Source organism: Schistocerca gregaria, chromosome 6 (genome assembly GCF_023897955.1).
Source record: "Schistocerca gregaria isolate iqSchGreg1 chromosome 6, iqSchGreg1.2, whole genome shotgun sequence".
In the NCBI taxonomy this organism is placed as follows: Eukaryota; Metazoa; Arthropoda; class Insecta; order Orthoptera; family Acrididae; genus Schistocerca; species Schistocerca gregaria.
In genome coordinates, this window is record NC_064925.1 from 307280788 (window position 1) to 307302330 (window position 21543).

A 21543-nucleotide genomic window follows, 5' to 3' on the forward strand; every position below is an offset into this window, starting at 1 on the left:
ACTCAAATCGCTTGATACGGGCAAGTCCTCAGTTCCAGATTGTATACCGATTAGGTTCCTTTCAGATTACGCTCATACAATAGCTCTCTATTTAGCAATCATATACAACCGCTCGGCCGGCCGCGGTGGTCTCGCGGTTCTAGGCGCGCAGTCCGGAACCGTGCGACTGCTACGGTCGCAGGTTCGAATCCTGCCTCGGGCATGGATGTGTGTGATGTCCTTAGGTTAGTTAGGTTTAAGTAGTTCTAAGTTCTAGGGGACTAATGACCACAGCAGTTGAGTCCCATAGTGCTCAGAGCCATTTTGAACAACCACTTGCTCACTGGTAGATCTGTATCTACAGATTGGACAATTGCGCATGTCGCACCATTGTTTAAGAAGGGTAGTAGGAGTAATCCATCGAACTACAGACCTATATCATTGATGTCGGTTTGCAGTAGGGTTTTGGAGCATATACTGTATTCAAACATTATGAATCACCTCGAAGGGAACGATCTATTGATACGTAATCAGCATGGTTTCAGAAAACATCGTTCTTGTGCAACGCAGCTAGCTCTTTATTCGCACGAAGTAATGGCAGCTATCGACAGGGGATCGCAAGTTGATTCCGTATTTCTATATTTCCGGAAAGCTTTTGACACCGTTCCTCACAAGCGACTTCTAATCAAGCTGCGGGCCTATGGAGTATCGTCTCAGTTGTGCGACTGGATTCGTGATTTCCTGTCAGGAAGGTCGCAGTTCGTAGTAATAGACGGCAAATCATCGAGTAAAACTGAAGTGATATCAGGTGCTCCCCAGGGAAGCGTCCTGGGACCTTTGCTGTTCCTGATCTATATAATTGACCTGGGTTACAATCTGAGAAGTTCTCTTAGGTTGTTCGCAGATGATACTGTAATTTACCGTCTAGTAAGGTCATCCGAAGACCAGTATCAGCTGCAAAGCGATTTAGAAAAGATTGCTGTATGGTGTGGCAGGTGACAGTTGACGCTAAATAACGAAAAGTGTGAGGTGACCTACATGCTTTCCAAAAGAAATCCGTAGGAGTTCGATTACTCGATAAATAGTACAATTCTCAAGGCTGTCAATTCAACTAATTACCTCGGTGTTAAAATTACGAACAACTTCAGTTGGAAAGACCACATAGATAATGTTGTGAGGTAGGCGAGCCAAAGGTTGCGTTTCATTGGCAGGACACTTAGAAGATGCAACAAGTCCGCTAAAGAGACAGCTTACACTACACTCGTTCGTCCTCTGTTAGAATATTGCTGCGCAGTGTGGGATCCTTACCAGGTGGGATTGACAGAGGACATCGAAAGGGTGCAAAAAAGGGCAGCTCCTTTTGTATTATCACGTAATAGGGGAGGAAGTGTGGCAGATATGATACGCGAATTGGGATGGAAGTCATTAAAGCAAAGACGTTTTTCGTCGCGCCGAGATCTATTTACGAAATTTCAGTCACCAACTTTCTCTTCCGAATGCGAAAATATTTTGTTGAGCCCAACCTACATAGGTAGGAATGATCATCAAAATAAAATAAGAGAAATCAGAGCTCGATCAGAAAGGTTTTGGAGTTCGTTTTTCGCGCGCACTGTTCGGGATTGGAATGGTAGAGAGATAGTATGATTGTGGTTCGATGAACCCTCTGCCAAGCATTTAAATGTGAATTGCAGAGTAATCATGTAGATGTAGATGTACATGAGGCAATACCTCATGTAGCCTAATGCAAGCTTTCACAAACGTGTTACCTCCAGGGATCTTTTAGATGGATGGCCTGCTACCTGATCTGAATCTGTCTCCTTTTGTCCCTGCGAGATCTAAAGGAGCGCGTTTGCCAGTGACACGTTTGGTCTTTACCTGATCCGAAGGCCAGTATACAGGAGAACGTTGCTCAGATTCACCGAAACTACAACTGTTCATCATGTTGTTTTACCGATGCAAAACGACTCCATTGCCCATAATGAAAATTTTTGTAAATCACACTTTATAATCAACATTATGCCCTTCTCAGTTGCATTTCCATGAAGTCCAACATAGGACCCCACTGTAACATCGTTATTCCCCACAAATTTGGATACTACACTATTCGATCAGACAGAAAAATACAGATTTACAACGAGACACCTTTAAAACTCTTGTCAGATGAAGTTAATGCTGTCGCACTAGAGTATGTCCCATCTCAGTGTCCATTACAGTTACTGCACAACATCTGCTGCTGTTCACGCCTGTTATATATCCTGCCAAGCTTGGTAACAACACCAAACATGAACAACATTAATGCACTGTGGCACCATTTTACCTGTCACTGCAAAATGCAACTATTAATCACTTATATACCCACCAATGGTATGCATGTGTGCAAAGTTACATTGGCATCCTACCATGTCTTCTGGGTGCTTTACTTTTTATACAGGCAGTATATTTTTGTTGGCTTGTCTTATCTGGATAACCTTGCAATTTGGTTACCATGTGTGTGTGTGTGTGTGTGTGTGTGTGTGTGTGTGTGTGTGCGCGCGCGCGTGTGTGTGTGGATCGGCAAGACCTCCACATCTGTGAATCACTGGCACTTCCCATCGTAAGGAAATTTGTCTGCAGAAAAATATCAATGTCTGTGAAGCACTGGAACTATTCACCAGAAGTAGAATTCTCCAGCCACTGAAGCCTAAAGGAAGAGCCCATTATCCAGCCTGTTTGCCAAGGATGGCGAGTCGCCACTATCCACATGTGTGCAGCTCCTGGTGATGTATCACAGATACAGTTTCTTGTCTGATCCACATCAGCAGTAAATCATCTTAACATCCAACTCACAACGCCTTCTGTGCTGGCGTAAGCTATCGCCAGCACACCGGTCGGCAAAGAGGTTACGAGAAGATCGATAATAGGCGCTGGGTCGAGCACGCCAGTCAGGAGAGAGGCAAAGACTGTATCGCAAGAAACGCGCCACCAACGCCCTCTGTACCGCAAGTATTTAAATAGCCGCTGCGGACTGGAGGGCCTCGTCAGTCAGTCACAGACAGTAAGTCAGAGTTTCCGAGTCGCGATCTCAGTCTTAAGTCACAATTCTAGCTGGTGTCTGTCAGTTCACATAACCGGCTACGAGAGTGTAGTGTTTGTAGTGGGACTTGTATTTCACCAGCAGTGAGGCTAACATGGACTATTACAGAAGAGCTTGTACCACAACTCGCTTAAAGATAAGTGGCTTCTTGTTCGTATGATAAAGAACCCAGTTAATACGTGTGTCCAGTTGTGTTGTAGAAAGGGGATACCGGCCACAAAACAGCATCATCTCCTTGCTTCCCATGATGCAAGACAAAACTTCCACAAGTGGCGTTCGGAAATTATTAGTGTGCCGCAAAGCCATTTGCCACTTGGTGTGTGTCAGCACTTGTCAGTGAGTTCAGGTCACTTGAAATCCTTGGGATTTTTGCTGACAGACACTGAAGCACACAAATGAAGACGCTTATCATCGAGATATAATCGATTTCGCCTTTCTGACACCAGCGTTAATAGATTACTGCTTATCATTGTTCGCTTTTAACTGTGTTTGGCAATAAACGTGTTTATTTATCGCGAGATAAATAAGAAACACGTTTTATCACCTAAAACAAGTTTGCTTTTAATCGAATGCATTGTAAATAGAGATGATTTGTCCTGTAGTTATCTACCAACATTAATTTTAATCTTGACCACACATTGAGACCAAACATACTGTGCACACTAACCGAAAGTAATACGCTAATGTCTTAATACTTTAGCATACTCGTAAAAGGAGAGAATGTTTGAGGAATCAGTACAAATGAGCATGAATATTGCCCTGCAGGTATACTGTCTGTGTGGGTATGTTTAAATACACACGAGAGTAAAAAATCAGGAATAGCAATACAATGGACTCGTAATATGTCTCTGCTGAATCAGATTCAATGAACCGAAATGAATGGAGATGAAATCAATAAAGGCGCAAAGACGTGAAATGACATCAGTGAAAACCAATCAGATGTGCATATGCATGCATGTTCAAAGGAACATTGAATCGTAATTCGGAATAACAGAAGCACTGTAATAACGCATTTATCCGCTGACACCGGGCAAAGGACTTCGGAAGTTTCGATCTGGTCCTGAGTCGTGTTTGGCTAGCATAATGGTAAGGCGATCACTCGAGATACACAGAAAATTCGGATAGGAGCACTGGTCCAGCACAGAATTTCACTGTTGTCATTCCATTATAGAGCTGATGGTTGTTCACATTCGCAATTGCAAATACATTTCATGGACTAAATAAAATATGTTGCAACCTATGTTTTTCTCTACCAAAACAAGTTTTCACAGGGTCCGAATTGCCTACTTTGCCCAGTTCCACAGCACCCTACTGTACTGAATTATATTCTGTAGTGATGCATCACATAGGTTTCATAACTGAGAAAAGAACTGTAACAACAGTGCAACGTGCTCAACAGATACTTGCAAACTCCTGTTTCAAAAGTTCTGAATCCTCCTACTTCCCTGCTTGCAAATACTACATATTTATAAATATGTTAGAAAAAATTTAAAAGATATAAATAAAAATTTTAATATCCATGAGAATGATACAAGCATAAGGTAAAGTTACATGTCCATTCAGTAAGGACACCAGGTTTTAAACATCTACTATGAATGGTGCTATACAACTGGACAATGAGCTTGCACACCGGTCGGTGTGCCGTGCGGTTCTAGGCGCTTCAGTCTGAAACCGCGTGACCGCTAAAATCGCTGGTTCGAATCTTGCCTCGGGCATGGATGTGTGTGATGTCCTTAGGTTAGTTAGGTTTAAGTAGTTCTAAGTTCTAGGGGACTGATGACCTCAGATGTTAAGTCCCATAGTGCTCAGAGCCATTTGAACCATTTTGAACCAATAATCTCGCACATGAGATCAAAACTGTATCGTAATTCTCACTTTTTGGAAAACCGTGCAGGAATTCTATTATTCAGTAGCAGAATTTTTAAAACATGTGAAACACAAAGACTTGAAGCAAGAAAGTGCTGCTACTATAAGTAGCCTGTGCTCTTTCATGCCGATTGGGCTACACTTACTGATAACAAGCTTCGGGCCTTGAAACCTCTCCCCACGGCTTGGACGACCTCTTCACGCCCTTCTCGGCGGGAGGAGGTCGTTTTGGCCCGGTTACGAATTGAACACTGCCGGTTCAGCCATCGCCATCTGCTGAGGGCTGCGCCGGCGCCGTTCTGCCCATGTGGGCAATTGCTGACAGTACGCCACATTTTAACGTCCTGTCCGAATTTTAATACATTGCGCGTTGATCTTGGCCTGCCATGTACTCTGGATGCCATTTTAGCGGATGACCCAGGAGCAGCTGCTGGCTTTCTTCGTTTTATCCACTTGACAAACCTGTCTAAGGACATTTGATTATGCTGTTTTCTTTTAAACCCTTGCCTGTTAATGTGCCTTTTATAGTGTTGTCCCTTTTAGTTGCTGTTTTAACCGTGTGCCTCGTAGTGCATTCAAAACTTAGTCTGGGCGCTAATGACCACTGTAGTTGTGCGCCCTAAAATCACAAAAAACCACCGGACCCACCATGCCTTAAATACTCTCCACTGCTAGTACTGCCACCTTTCGTCTGCGACTGGTTATTGCACGTTGACGTCAATCACAGGCGATTGTCACATTAATCAAGTCCGTGTACCTGTTCACTTGCAACTAGTGTCTGGAAGATATCGAAAATGATGAAAGCAAGCTGTGTTTCGCACAACTGGTTTTTCTTAGATCAGCGCTGCTTCCTTCAACGAAGTTTCTCTTCTTCCCTGAACATCATGATGCTTGAGCTTATAACATGCTCTAGAATAGTGAGACATCTGGACGTTAGCTGTTACAGTACCTGACAAAAAGAGTGAAGTACCCTCATGGGTAGCAAGAAACGAAATGAAACTTCACGGGTTGAGAAGGTATGTTATGTCATTTCCGTGACTACAAATTTACCAAGAATTTGGCAGTATGAGTTCACTTACCAGAGGGACGTTGCATCCCTTCTGGCTTGTGTGCACGCATTGATTCGCTTGGGAAATGTATCATAAGTCTGTTGAAAAGTCATGAGGCACTGTTGCACAAAATTGTTGCAACTGGTCTTTGATATTCCTGCATTGGCACAGAATTGACATCTGAGCTTGTTCCCCGCAAGATGGGTGGTATCTTTCTGGTCATGGGAATGCCTCAACATCATGCAGCCAGTTCCTAAAGACAAATGCAATGTGTGGACGACCATTGTCTTCTTGAAGAATGACACCACGATACAGTCGCATGAGAGGCAACACACAGGGCGCGGGATGATCGTGACGTAACTTTGTACCATTAGAATTCCCTTAATCACTGAAATCAAATCCCACGGTTCACACATCATGACGCCAGGAAAAACACTCCTGTGCCTCTCCAAAATATTGGAAGAATGGGACCTCTACAAGGTTCGCCGCCATACTCGCTGATAATGGTTATGCAGAGTAGTGCAGACCCACGATTTGTCGTTGACCACAGTGCGACGCCACTCACTGGCAGTCTGTGTTAGATGACCACGGCACCACTCCAAAAGCAATCGTTTCTGTCGTGGTGTTAACGGCAGGCTACACACGGGACAGTGATTCCCTGGTTTGGCTGCTTCTAGACTCCGATCAATGGCGCGGGATGACTCAGAATGCTTCAGGAAGTCCATTACTTATTCTCAGATGGCAGGTGCACATGAGAAGGGGCTAAGATGTGCTCAGTGCACAATACTGCGATCCTCCCTTATGGTAGTCAGACACAAATGATCGAAACCCTAATGCCTACCCTCACATTCACATGCAGTCCAACACTGGGCCACTATCACATCTGTATGCCGCCCAAATATGGACATTGCCCAAATCGACACACTGGCCAAATGAAGATCCCAATGAGGCCCCTTTCAAACACTGTCAGGCGCTGATAACGGTGTCTCAGACGCGTGTGTGGCATTTCCATATCTGTCACAGTGATCATTCAATGCCTGCCTCTGTTCCCGCCCCTTTATGTACCCCACCAGGCCTGGAAACAACAATGAACACGAACAACAACACTAAAGCACTCTATTGGCCATTCTATTGGTCACAGAATTGCAGCTTTAAATAGTTTACATACCTTCCAATGTTGAGTACATGTACGAAATTAGACTGACAATGGACCGTGTCCTCTCGGTGCTTCACTTTTTTACTAGGGAGTGTATATAGATGTACAGCGTGTACGGCGAGAGGAGAGCTCTGACAGCTGACACAACCTTGGCGCATGTGCTTCGAGCATCCACGACGGCCAATCAGATCGTGAGCTTTAGTTTACATTACCGTGGCAATGCCCCAGTGTTGCCGTAGTGTTGGGCGACTGCTGTTGGCTCGCTGCCCGTCTGTATCGAATACTGGCAACTGCGCTCCCAGATGTCAGAGCTCTTCTTTCGACATACGAAGTGTAGATTTTTAGAGAGGAGGCAAATAAAATGTACTATTCTTCCTCTTCGCTGCAGTTTCTTATAACGATGGTGAGAACTGACCCAGATCATTGATTACAACGAAATGCGGGAGAAAACGAGGGAGAAAGATTAGGATTTAGAAACGCGTAGACGTCATTAGAGGTCATTAGAGAAGCATCAGCTGGGACTGCACGAGGACTGGGAACAAAGCTATACATTTCCCACAAGACCTCCTTCGCATTCAAGTTCATACACCCAGAAAGATATTAGAAAACCTAAATTTTCTTGGTCAGACAGTGATTTGACCTAATTATACCAAACATGAGTCTTGTCTTAACAAATATCTCATGAAGTTATTATGATAAATAATAGTATGAACGAGACAAATTACTATTGTTGTTTCTCAAGTTTCAATATTATGGCTGTTAGTGGTTCAAAATGGTTCAAATGTCTCTAAGCACTAAGGGGCTTTACATCTGAGGTCATCAGTCCCCTAGACTTAGAACTATTTAAACCTAACTAACCTTAGGACATCACACACAGCCATGCCCGAGGCAGGATTCGAACCTGCGACCGTAGCAGCAGCGCTGTTCCGAACTGAAGGGCCTAGAACCGCTCGGCCACAGCGGTCGGTGGCTGTTAGTGTTCTTTCTACATAGAAGGGCGTGCAATAAGTAATTCAACACTTTGTTTTCTCTGCCAATTTCGGTTGAAAAAATGTGGAATTCGTTGTCGTACACCGTTGAATATTCCTGCTTCAACTACTGTATCTTCATGAAGTTCCGATAGGTGGCGGCGCTATACATAGCCTTCAAAATTTCGTCTGTAACAGAGAAGCGTTCCAAGCAGAGAACTGTCATTGAATTTCTTTTGGTAGAAAACCAGAGCATCGCAGATATTCATAGGTGCTTGCAGAAAGTCTATGGAGAGATCACTGTGAACAAAAGCGCGGGGAGTCGCTGGGCGAGGCGCCGTAGGAAGATCGCGCAAACCTGTTCGATCTTCAGCCTGCCTGCTGGCCGCACACAGCTGTCACTCCTGCAATGTTCACACGTGCATACACTCTCATTCAAAGTGAGTCCCTCGCCCCCTGACAGAAGACCATAAAGAGCAACGAAGGGGGTGGAATTGCTTGCGCGTAACAAGGCTGATTGTGACAATTTATTATTGAACATCGTGACAGGCGAAAAAACATGGGATCATCACTTCGTATCGGAAACCAAACGCCAATCCATGGAGTGACACCACACTACCTTTCCTCCGAAGGAAAAGTTAAAAGCTCACTCTCAGGCGATAAATTCATGGCGACTGTCTCCCGCGACTCGGTAGGGGTTATTCTGTCCTATGCCCTCCCGCGCAGTGTAACCATCAACTCTTAAGTGTATTGTGCCCCCCTCGGGAAACTGAAGAAACGACTTGAGCGTGTTCGTCGCCACAAAAATGCAAACGAACTTCTCCTTCTCCAATGACAACGCAAGGTCTCACACAAGTCTCCGAACACGAGAGGAGCTCATAAACCTTCATTGGACTGTTCTTCCTCATCCACCCTGCAGACCGGATCTCGCACCTTCCGACTTCCATCTGTTTGGCCCGATGAAGGTAGCATTGTGTAGATGCTGGGGAGGTTACTGATGCAGCACGACGCCGACCATAGAGTGGTAACATGCGCGGGTACAGACTCTCCCTGTGAGATTCTGTTAAGGCCGTAGCACTGAACATTTATCATGTTGAAAAATAGGGTATTGTAGACAAAGGAGCGGGGAATAATACAGTGTATCGGCATTCCGAATAAAACCAACATGCTTTCATAAAAAAATTTGCATTGTTTACTGAAGCCCCTCGTACTATCTGACACTGATAACGCAGTAGCAGCGCTTTTTGCTCTGATGCAAGTATGAAGTATGATAATCAATCCAAAAGAGGTGTAACAAAAGAAGGCAAAATAACTTTCACATTCAGAAAAATGATTAACTCTTTCTTCATAAACGACCAACTGCATAACATAGGGAAACTATTCAACTCAGAATAACGCAGAATTTATCATTATCGATAATAACAGCACGCAGAGGGAAGGAAATACACAAAACAAAAAGATAAGAAATCTTGGATATGCACTGATCAGAACTTGAATTGAGAGTCACGTATCACAGAATTTCTAATTGCAGAGTTCAGTTCACAGTGGCTGACGGTCTTCACTTACGACCGAGAGAAATGGCGTTTGCGCCAGCGCTTACAGACAGGCAGAAATCAATATTGGACATGCGCCGAACGTATCCGTTAGGACATTGCGGCTTTAACGGGCTATGTCAGCAGACGACCGACCCAAGTGCCTCTGCCATCAGCACCACATCGCCTGCTGCGCCTGTCCAGGGCTCGTGGCCGTATCGGCTGGACCATAGACGACTGGAAAACCGTGATCTAGTCAGAAACGTTCCGATTTAAAGTGTTAAGAGCTAATGGTAGACCTCGAGTTTGCCACAGATCCCAGGAAGCCATGCACCCAAGTTGTCAACAAGGCAATGTGCAAGCTGTTAATGTTTCCATAATGGTGTGAGTTGTATTTACCAGTACATGGAATGGACCGGGTCCTCTGATCTAGTGAACCGATCACTGACTGGAAATCGTTATTTTCGGTTACCTGGAGATCATCTGCAGCCACTCATGGGTTCCATGTTCCCAAACAACGATGGAATTTTTATGCATGACAATGCGCCCTGTCATGGGCCACAGTTGTTCGTGATTAGCTAGAGGAACGTTCTGAACAGTTCGAAGAAATGAGCCGGCCGGTCAGAACGCCCGACATGAATCCCGCCGAACTTCATGGGACATAATGGGACGTAATCGAGAGATCAATTTGTCCACAAAATCCTTCGCCGGCAACACTTTCGCAGTTACGGACGGCTATAGAGGCAGCGGTCTCAATATTCTTGCAAAGAACTTCCAACAAATTGTTAAGTCCACGCCACGTCGTGTTGCTGCATTACGCCAGGCAAAAGATGGTCCGACGAGCTATTTGGAGGTATCCCATGACTCGTCATCACGATGTACATTACTAAACGGCTACGGCCATCTGGGTCGCAATTGCGTGTTGCCTCTTTAACGGCTCCCAGGGGCAACAAAACTTTGGTTACTAGCATTTTATGTAATTATTCGCCGAATTTAAAAGTTTATAGCGCTGTATAATCTACTCATGAAGAGGTATAATTTTACGTTAAAAATTTAACACAGCGAGTCAAGTACAGTGTATGTGTCTTGAGGCGCGTAACTTATGACGCGCAAATTACCGAGGCTATATTCCTCCATTATTTGAGAATGAGAGCACATAATGACTTTAAATGAACTTTAAACATAATTTCAAACTTTTCTCCACAATATAATAAAACGAAAAAAATACACTCCTGGAAATGGAAAAAAGAACACATTGACACCGGTGTGTCAGACCCACCATACTTGCTCCGGACACTGCGAGAGGGCTGTACAAGCAATGATCACACGCACGGCACAGCGGACACACCAGGAACCGCGGTGTTGGTCGTCGAATGGCGCTAGCTGCGCAGCATTTGTGCACCGCCGCCGTCAGTGTCAGCCAGTTTGCCGTCGCATACGGAGCTCCATCGCAGTCTTTAACACTGGTAGCATGCCGCGACAGCGTGGACGTGAACCGTATGTGCAGTTGACGGACTTTGAGCGAGGGCGTATAGTGGGCATGCGGGAGGCCGGGTGGACGTACCGCCGAATTGCTCAACACGTGGGGCGTGAGGTCTCCACAGTACATCGATGTTGTCGCCAGTGGTCGGCGAAAGGTGCACGTGCCCGTCGACCTGGGACCGGACCGCAGCGACGCACGGATGCACGCCAAGACCGTAGGATCCTACGCAGTGCCGTAGGGGACCGCACCGCCACTTCCCAGCAAATTAGGGACACTGTTGCTCCTGGGGTACCGGCGAGGACCATTCGCAACCGTCTCCATGAAGCTGGGCTACGGTCCCGCACACCGTTAGGCCGTGTTCCGCTCACGCCCCAACATCGTGCAGCCCGCCTCCAGTGGTGTCGCGACAGGCGTGAATGGAGTGACGAATGGAGACGTGTCGTCTTCAGCGATGAGAGTCGCTTCTGCCTTGGTGCCAATTATGGTCGTATGCGTGTTTGGCGCCGTGCAGGTGAGCGCCACAATCAGGACTGCATACGACCGAGGCACACAGGGCCAACACCCGGCATCATGGTGTGGGGAGCGATCTCCTACATTGGCCGTACACCTCTGGTGATCGTCGAAGGGACACTGAATAGTGCACGGTACATCCAAACCGTCATCGAACCCATCGTTCTACCATTCCTAGACCGGCAAGGGAACTTGCTGTTCCAACAGAACAATGCACGTCCGCATGTATCCCGTGCCACCCAACGTGCTCTAGAAGGTGTAAGTCAACTACCCTGGCCAGCAAGATCTCCGGATCTGTGCCCCATTGAGCATGTTTGGGACTGGATGAAGCGTCGTCTCACGCCGTCTGCACGTCCAGCACGAACGCTGGTCCAACTGAGGCGCCAGGTGGAAATGGCATGGCAAGCCGTTCCACAGGACTACATCCAGCATCTCTACGATCGTCTCCATGGGAGAATAGCAGCCTGCATTGCTGCGAAAGGTGGATATACACTGTACTAGTGCCGACATTGTGCATGCTCTGTTGCCTGTGTCTATGTGCCTGTGGTTCTGTCAGTGTAATCATCTGATGTATCTGACCCCAGGAATGTGTCAATAAAGTTTCCCCTTCCTGGGACAATGAATTCATGGTGTTCTTATTTCAATTTCCAGGAGTGTACATATCAGTCGCTACATGTTCACTGTTCATGCAGTAAAACTTCAACAGCAAGCATGAGGTTTTAATTTATTACTTCTTTACTCTATATGCAAGACATTTTGCTTCCATAGTATCCACGTATACCACTGAATGTACATGCAAAATTATTTCACTGTATGCCAAATAATTCGGGGGACATAACGTCATAAACATTGGGATGCTTGAAAAACTGCCTTTGCTTCAAACGGAGGGTAAATTATCCAGATTATACACATCCAGTGTTGGTAATGAGAACACTTATCGGCATCTAACGAACTTAACATATAATCTGAAGTTATTTTATACAGGGTGCTTCAAAAATAATGACCTGATTTCAAAACTCCATATTTATTGATAAAAACATACCAAAAACCAGGGATGAATTGTAAAATAAAACCAGGGATGAATTGTAAAATAAAACCAGGGATGAATTGTAAAATACTCATAAAAATCTTAAAGTTTTGGCTACGCTATTACAAATGTTCTATGGCCCACCAGCGGCAGCAGGAGCAACATCTAGACAATAGCTAACACAATATCTGCTTTTACAAAAGTTCAGGTGACTGCTATTCTGTTCTTCACTTCTTCTATGTCGAGGTAAAAGGGTGGTAACACACTTTCTTTCAAATATCCTTACAAGAAAAAATTACATAGGGTCATGTCTGGCGATCTGGAGGCCAAGAACGCAGGGCACTGTCTCGGTGTCCCGTCCGCCCTATCCAGCGTGAGGAAGAGTGTCATTGAGAAACGGACGTCCGTTTTTGTGCCATTGTGGTGGAGGTGGAGCTCCACCCTGTTGGAAAATTAAGTCATCGGAGTCCTCCTGAAGTTCTGCAAAAAGTCAGTTCCCCAGCATTTGAAGGTAGCTCATTCCAGGCTCTGTTTTCCTCAAAAAAGAAAGGACTGTACACTTTTACACGGGAAATGGCACGAAAAAGTTCATTTAGGTGAGTCTCTTTCGTGCTCAGTAATGTCATGAGGGTTCTGGAGTCCTCATTTGCGCACGTTACCGCTGACAAGAAATGTTGCTCCACCACTGAAAGTTAACTGTGGTAAAAATGTAAAAAGATGTTGTTCGTGCTGCGGTTGTTGGACATATAGAGCATTTGTAACAGCATAGCTAATACCTTAAGATTTTGTGGGTGCTTTACAATTTATCCTGGGTTTGTAGTATGTTATTATTAATAAATATGGAGTTTTGAAACACCCTGTATTTGGGATTTCGATTGTTTAAACGATAGGCAGTGATGGTGGGGAGCGGAATGGGGAGGGTCGAGACCCTGGGCTAATCTGAAACGTTCATTTGTGAAAGTTAACCAAAGATTAAATACAACTATCAGATAAGTTCTCTCAAATAAATATTTTCGTATCTACTTAATGCTTGCTCATATCGTATCTCGCGTAAATTTTCCCGCACTTACTATCGATGTCTATGTTCTTTGTGTGCCGGTCAGCGAGCTTTTCTCAATTGAAACGTCAAGTATTTCACCTGATGTCACCACCACTTTATCACAGACTCTTCAGTTTTAATTATGTTTCCATGTTTTTTTTTCCTCAGGATGAAAACAAGTTAATTTCACTTGGTACGATATCTGGACTGGCCATTGTATTGGCCAGAACTTCGATCCGGAGCAATTACCGTATCTACGTGACAATGTGAGGAGAGGCGTTGACTGTTCAAGATGGCTTGGAGGAAGTCGTTTTCCTGCATAAGGCTGTTTTTCTTTTTTATATTTGAAACGGTCATCATTTCAGTGTCAATCAGGTAATTTCTCCTCCTTTGGCATTATCGAGCAACATCACACAAAAACTGTATTACATGCTTCCACATGTCAGCATTTCCTGATAAAGAAATCAGTATGGAAACATCAATATCTAGTGGGTCCCATACTCCCATATGCAGGTCTACCAACCTTACTAGCACACACATCACATTAAAATGGAGCAGTATATAAGTCAAAATAAAAGAACACATGCTGTAGTCAACGTCGTAACATCAAAAAGCATGAACGGCTGCGAGCTCGGGATTGTGAAATGTTAACATATGGTTGCATACGACATAACTCTTGCATGATGTTACTTGATAATGCCATTGCAGACGTTAATGAATTCGCCACCATGAAATAAAGTGTTTGCTTAAATGAAATGCAGCACCAGTAAGGAAAATGACTTATTTAAGGATATTTAATGCACTTTTGGATAATAGCTTGAACATAGTATTATTCCACGTGTCTCGACATTATTTTTATTTTTTTGGTTTGTTCTGACGACAAAAATTCGACTTGATGCAGTTGGCATGATTATTCGTGTGATTTTTAAGCTTTTTTCTCTGATGGTGGGAAGTGAAACACCTCGGCGTGTGTGTGTGTGTGTGTGTGTGTGTGTGTGTGTGTGTGTGTGTGTGTGTGTGTGTGTGTGCCAGAATAATAGTTTACTATTCTATGTTTTATGGTAAACTGTCTGGAGACTTGGAGTGAACTGTGACAATAATCAAGTTTCCTTGAGATTCCGAATCCAGTTTCCCGTAAACAAAATTCACAACAAAGTGTCTGGTCATGTAAACACTCCAATATCACTTTTTGGAAATGTGTGCTTGGCTGCCGGATTTCAGTTGCCACAGTCCATACTATATCAGCTACATGTCAACACACATGGATCCGTAACTAAGTATTTGGTTTTTAAAACATTGTAATTATGTATACGAAATTATTCTATGTGGAGTCAAGGTTAAGAAGCATTCGGCTGAGCAAGAATTTATCCATTTCTTTTATTTCACTGATGAGAGCTGCATTTTATCTTTATATATACATAAATTCAGATACACAGCGTTTACATAAAATCCGGGAACACTTTCAATTATTTATTGTACAGGAACTAAACACTGTGCAGATGTCATACGTATTGCATTATTAAGGGAAACTCTGATTTTTTTTTTTTTTTTTTTTACAAACATTGGATATTCGAACCATGAGTGTCCCGGTAGACATCAATGCTATAATCGAATTCTTGCCATACTCGTCCCAGCATGGCATCGTCTGCTGTTACAGTCGCTTCCCGTATTCTCTCCCGGAGCTGTGCTACATCATGTGGAGAGGCGGTGTATTCACCAGATCTTTAATGTGTCGCCACAGAAAAAAGTCGCACGAAGTGAGATCTGGTGATTGGGGCGGCCATTTAGTGAAACAGCTATCCCCGTCTGTAGCACGGCCGATCCATCGATGCGGCAGCTCCGTGTTCAGGGAGAAAATGGGGTGGAGCCCAGTCCTGCTGAAAGATGAACGGAGAGTCCGATTGCATTGGGGCACCAGCCATTGTTGCAACATGTCCAAGTAGGAATATCCAGTGAAAGTGCTTTCGGCGAAGAAGAATGGCCCGTACAGTTTTCGACGTGACAAGACACAGAAAACAGATAACTTTGGGGAATCATGCTCAAATTCAATTCATTTGTGTGGGTGCTTTGTACCCCAGATTCGACAATTATGCCTGTTCACTTTCCCATTAGTGTGAAAAGTCTTAGTCACTAAAAATTAGGCGATCAACGATGCCATCCCCATCCCCATCCTCATTCAATTGTTGCACTGCGAACAAAACTCAAAAAGCTTGTCTTTGTCGTCGCTATTGAGCTTCTGCACTGGCTCCAATTTGAATGGTTTCATAGGCAGCTTCTGTCGCAGGACTTTCCATACTGTCATTGGCGTCATTTCGATTTCACCGGAAGCACGGTGCACCAATTTCTTCGGACTCCTTATGAATGTCTCTCGTACGCGCTCCACATTCACTTGACTCACACTGGTACGTCCGCTTTTCTTTTGCCGGGAACAAGCAACAACAACGAATTTATTGTGCGTTGGTGGCTTCTTACCGTATCTAAGCATCTGTTGAACAGCTGCAGCACACTTCTTTTCGTCTAGCTCCAACACACAGAAAGCTCGCTCTGCACCTGTACTCGCTATGTTTCCGACTAGCGCTATCGGCAAATTACCAAACTACGCTGTGGTGCTATACATTAAAAAAAATTTCCAGGGTTTCTCTTCAAAATGACATATGTATGATATCTGTATGATATTTGGTTCGTGTGCATTAAATAATAGAAAGTGTTCCCTGACTCTATGTACACCCTGTATTTGTTGAAATAGCAAAATCTAACTGCTTGGCAGCTACCCTTAATGGTGCGTAGCTGGATAATTTCGGAACAGTTATACGAACACTCTTTAAGTGCTAAAGCTCTTGTGTAAATCAGTGGATGGTGACAAAACTTTCGCATATTCTGTATTTGTCTTTACTAACTGAAAAGTTTTCATGCCATTCTAAGACCCCAAAATATTGTAGTACAACAATATTCCACTAGTGACAGCTTCGCACTATTTTCCACAATGTGCGTAATCCAGGCAGTTGTAATTTGTAATAAAACAGTATCATATGCATAAGTTACAGCAGACAAGACTATTAAACATCTCTTCATCAATAATCTCTCTTCCTCCTTACAAGCTCACTGACATTCAGAAGGAAATCGTGGCCTCTCATTTTTAAGAAATTACGAAGGTACTGAGAAAACTCACTACATCGTGCGGACTGTATAGATAGCTGATTTACTGAAACCATTCGTGCAATACTGACGCTGGTAAACATGACAGTGCATGTCCGTTTTCGAAATCAGGTTGTTGTTAAGATCCTGCAAGAACGGGACCAACGACGACTGAAGAGAACTGTTTAACGTGAGAAAATTGTATCGAGCGGCTGGACATGTACGGGTATGAAGACAACCTCACGAATCCATGGACCATGCATGTTAGCAGAGTACTGTTCGAGCTGGTGGAGACACTGTAATGGCGTGAGGCGTGTGCAGTTGGAGTGATGTGGGACCCCTGATACGCATATATACGACTCGGACAGGTGACACGTACATAAGCATCCTGCCTGATCACCTGCATACATTCATGTCTATTGTGCATTCGGACGGACTTGGGTAAATCCAGCAGGCCAATGCGACACCCCACACGTCCAGAATTGCTATAGAGTGGCTCTAGGAACACTCTTCTGAGTTGAAACACTTCCGCTGGCTACAAAATTCCCCAGACATGAACATTATCGAGCATATCTGGAATGCCTTGCAACGTACTGTTCGGAAGAGATCTCCACTCCCTCGTACTCTTACTGATTTATGGGAAGCCTTACAGGATTCATGGTGTCAATTCCCTCCACCACTACTTCAGACATGAGTCGAGTCCATGCCATGTCGTGTTGCCGCACTTCTGCGTGTTCGCCGGGGCCCTACACGATATTAGACAGGCGTACTAGTTTCTTTAGCTCTCCAGCGTAGAAGAAACGGCAATGCTCGCAATTGGGAAACGTACAGGTGCGTTAACACATGTCGCCGTGGGGCTGTATCTTGAGCCACAGTGAAGTAGAGGTGCCCAGCGTGAACACAGGTGCGAATGGCATCCATCGCACGCACATGTTGAGGAAGAGGCATACATCTACACGCGTGTCTCTGCTGTACTTGCGTGTGGAGCAAGCTGCAACCACTCGACGATAAACCACAAGGCGCTCAGGTGTAAACGCGCGTTAAGTCTTCTGTCATTAATATCTCAACTGGCAATAGCGGGATCCTTTGGGATCACTTTGTTGTCCATCTGCCTGTCCGTCTATTAAAACTGATAGACGTATCAAGCTAATTTATTCAGATACTGTGGTGTGCGGTCCCTCGGCGATGTAAAAAATTAAAGCTTCTACGTGAATGCAATCAAAAGATATGGCCATTTATGTGACTTATTGTGACACAAAGCCATTCGTCAAAACCCACAGATGAAATGTCTACACAGATAAGTTTGTATGGAACCCTCCCAGCACGAGGCGTACTCTCACTTGTTATTGGGCGGTGTCTTTACTTCTCCAACAGATTTGTCACCCTCCACTGCATTATTTTGACAAGGAAAAGTATCAGTATCAATAAAAAGACAAAGGCTGTATCCATGTATTCGGTGAAGGGAGTACCAATCATGCGCGAGTGCATATTTTTATGGCACTGTGGCGCTGCTGAAGCAGGTGGTTGGCGAGTGCTAGTTTTTCGTAGCAGACATGATTAAATGTTCGCTACGACGTCAGAGTTACGCGACAAACATTTTTCGTTCATTCTTACACAGACTATGTTCCATGTATGTCATATTAAGGAGAGCATTCAGTGAGTTGAAGAGTGTCAAATTTACACATCAGCTGGCAGAAACAGTCACAGCGGATTAGTTCTGTAAAGGATACTGACAAAAAATTAAAACTTCTAGATTACGAGGGCCATTCAATAATTAGACAAACTGATGTACGAAACAAATACTGCGTATCGATAGAATGGAGGCTTTCGCGACGACCGGATTACATGGCCGCTGGCAATCCTTTCAGGGTATAAATAAGGTCGTTGTCCACGAAATTCTCCTGTTCCTAACGTTTCATCCAGAACTTCAGAGGCGTTGCTCGTGCGTATATACTATAGAAAAAGTCCAGTATATATATCGCTCTCAGACGACCGCCCCGTCCCTCGGCAAGACTCAACGGAGGAGCAACGCCTCTGAAGATGTCCAGCGCGGTTCTGGGTGAAACGTTAGGAACAGAAGAGTTTCATGGACCACGACTTTATACCCCTAAAGGTTTAGTAGCAGTAAGGCACGAATTCTAATAAAACGAAACTTCGTAAGTTCAGATGGTAGAGCACTTCCCCGCGAAAGGCAAAGGTCCCGGGTTCGAGTCTCGGTCGGGCACACAGTTTTAATCTGCCAGGAAGTTTCGAGACTTCTATTACTTATCAACGTAATCCCCACCAATATCAGTGCACTTGCCTCGACGGTGAACTAATATTTTTTATACCTGATTCAAAGAAGTCTTCTCCTTGTTGTTTGAATCACTTTCCCACAAATACTTTGACCTCTTTTTTGCTGAAATGTTTTCCACGTAATGCCTCCTTGTGTGGACCAAACAAATGAAAGTCCGAGGGAACCGAATCTGGACTTTAGGGAGTATGAGGTAGTATCTCCGAAAGCATTTTTTCAATGGTTCTGTGGGTCAGAAGGGCGGTGTGAGTGCGAGTATTGTAATATAGACTTTTTTTTGAGATCCGCGACGTTCTTCTCTCATTTCTAGCTATACTTCGTTCATCAGCAGGTCTGAGTAGCTTCCACTGTTTCTGTACGCCGATCTCCCAATACTCACAAAAGATCTGGGCATCCTAAATGACGGTCAACATCACTTTTCCCGCTGATGCTTGCGTTCTGAATACCTTTCGGACAGGTGATGTGGTGGGCTTCTATTCTATGTTTTGTCTTTTAGACTCTGGTACAAAATGGTTTAATCTTGTTTAGAAAAGGGCCACCTTCCCTTTCATGGCGTCCTTTCAAGTCTGTACACGCTCTGAGCCGGCCGCTGTGGCCGAGTGGTTCTAGACGCTTCAGTCTGGAACCGCATTGCTGCTACGGTCACAGGTTCGCATCATGCCTCGGGCATGGATGTGTGTGATGTCCTTAGGTTAGTTAGGTTTAAGTAGTTCTAAACCTTCGGGATTGATGACCTCAGATTTTAAGTCCCATAGTTCTTAGAGCCATATGAACCATTTGTTTTACACACTCTGTGTCTTGTTTCCTCGTGCTGTTATGTTAATTCCTTCGCTTGTTTTGCTGTACTTGAGCAGCACATTATGCTTTGTGCCAAAGCCTACTGGACTGTTTTTGCTGTATGTTCTACTGTAACACGTCGGTCTTCGCGAATAATGTCATCAACGCAGGTTTCAAGTTGTTGACAGTTCAACTGGCCGGCCAGGAAGTAGCTCGTCAATCACAGAGGTTCGACCGTGAACTGTTCTACCCACGTATAAAAACTTTCCACGGTTCATAACACTTTCGCCATACTTTAAAATCACTCGAGAAAATACGTCAGCTGGTTTCTCATCTTCTGAAAGCAGAGAGCTGAGGAATAAACGTTGTTCAAGTAATATGGAAACTTCAAACGGACACGCCATAGTTAAATGCCATATTGAGATTATAAACAAAACAATTTTTATCCATCATCTATTCTCAGCTTTTACCAGTGACGCCAATCTAAAGCCATAAAAGTATAAATCTACTACCTCAAATTGTCTGTTCTACATTAATGTCTCTCTTAATATTAGTGAATGACCGTCGCACTTCATTATACGAAGGCTTGCCTAAAAGTAATGCCTGTGGACTTTTTATATTTACGTTTGCAGCCCTATGCCGCTACAGGACTCGGAATTGTAGCGCGTGACTTGGCGGTGAGTGACGTAAGGATGAAGGTGTGTGAAAAACAGCTTGATGTAATCGAGTTTCGAATTCGAAGAGTTCGTCCACACGTGGAGCACGCTCTCCTTCAGCACGACAATACCGCACCACATACGAGCGCTGCAACATCTGCAAAAATGCGACGCATTGTGCTCACTTTCATCGATCATCCTCCATACGGTCTCGAATTGGTCCTAGACAGCCTACATACTTGATCCTATCCGATTTTTATCTGTTTCCAAAATTTAAAGAACACATTCGAGGACCTTTCTTTGACAATAATGAAGCATTGTAAGCAGATCTGAGGTGGTTGTTCTCTCAACAAAGTCAAACACTCAACACTGACGGTATCAATAAACTGATCTTAGGAGAAATGTGTTCGTCGTCAGGGCGACTAGGTTGACAGATAAATATGTAGACATAAAAAATAAAGAAGCAGAATGTCAATGTAGTTGGTTTTATTTAAAAAGCTTTAAAAATTTTCACACAATAAATCTGGAGGCATTACTTTTTAGTACGCCCTCATATTTCAAAGCCATGGGAAGGCATTGTAACACGAGTCGGCAGTCGATTGTTGAGGCATCTGCAGTGCATTTGTCTCCGTAAAGGTAGAAAGTGAATTAACGTGGCCACAGAATATAATACTTCCTTCTGAAATTTAGACAGAAATGCTTAGCCTATATGAAATATTTTTACTTATTGATCTGTGGTTATGAATTTCATTGTTCTTCGTTAATTCAATATTGTTATTAATTACAAGCACCATTAGTGAGTAAAGTTATTGTTACACATAGGTGTATGAACCCAAATACCTCTGAAGAGCTTTCTGCAACATGTTCGGTTACAACTGTTCATAACATTATTACTGTACGCTTCTGTAGAATAAACACGTTTTTGACATCGAACGTTGAGGTGGTGTCGGCTCAAGAGTTCTTCGTTTACTTCATGTAACAATTTTTCCAGAAATAATTA

The 21543-nt window shown here is 44.1% G+C and overlaps 1 protein-coding gene across 1 annotated transcript in view; it reads right to left on the bottom strand.

The window, feature by feature from the left end:
• The window catches only part of LOC126277932 (beta-galactosidase-1-like protein 2), a 139619-nt gene that overhangs the window by 97385 nt on the left and 20691 nt on the right, over positions 1–21543 (bottom strand). The gene's annotated exons all lie outside the window — the stretch shown is intronic.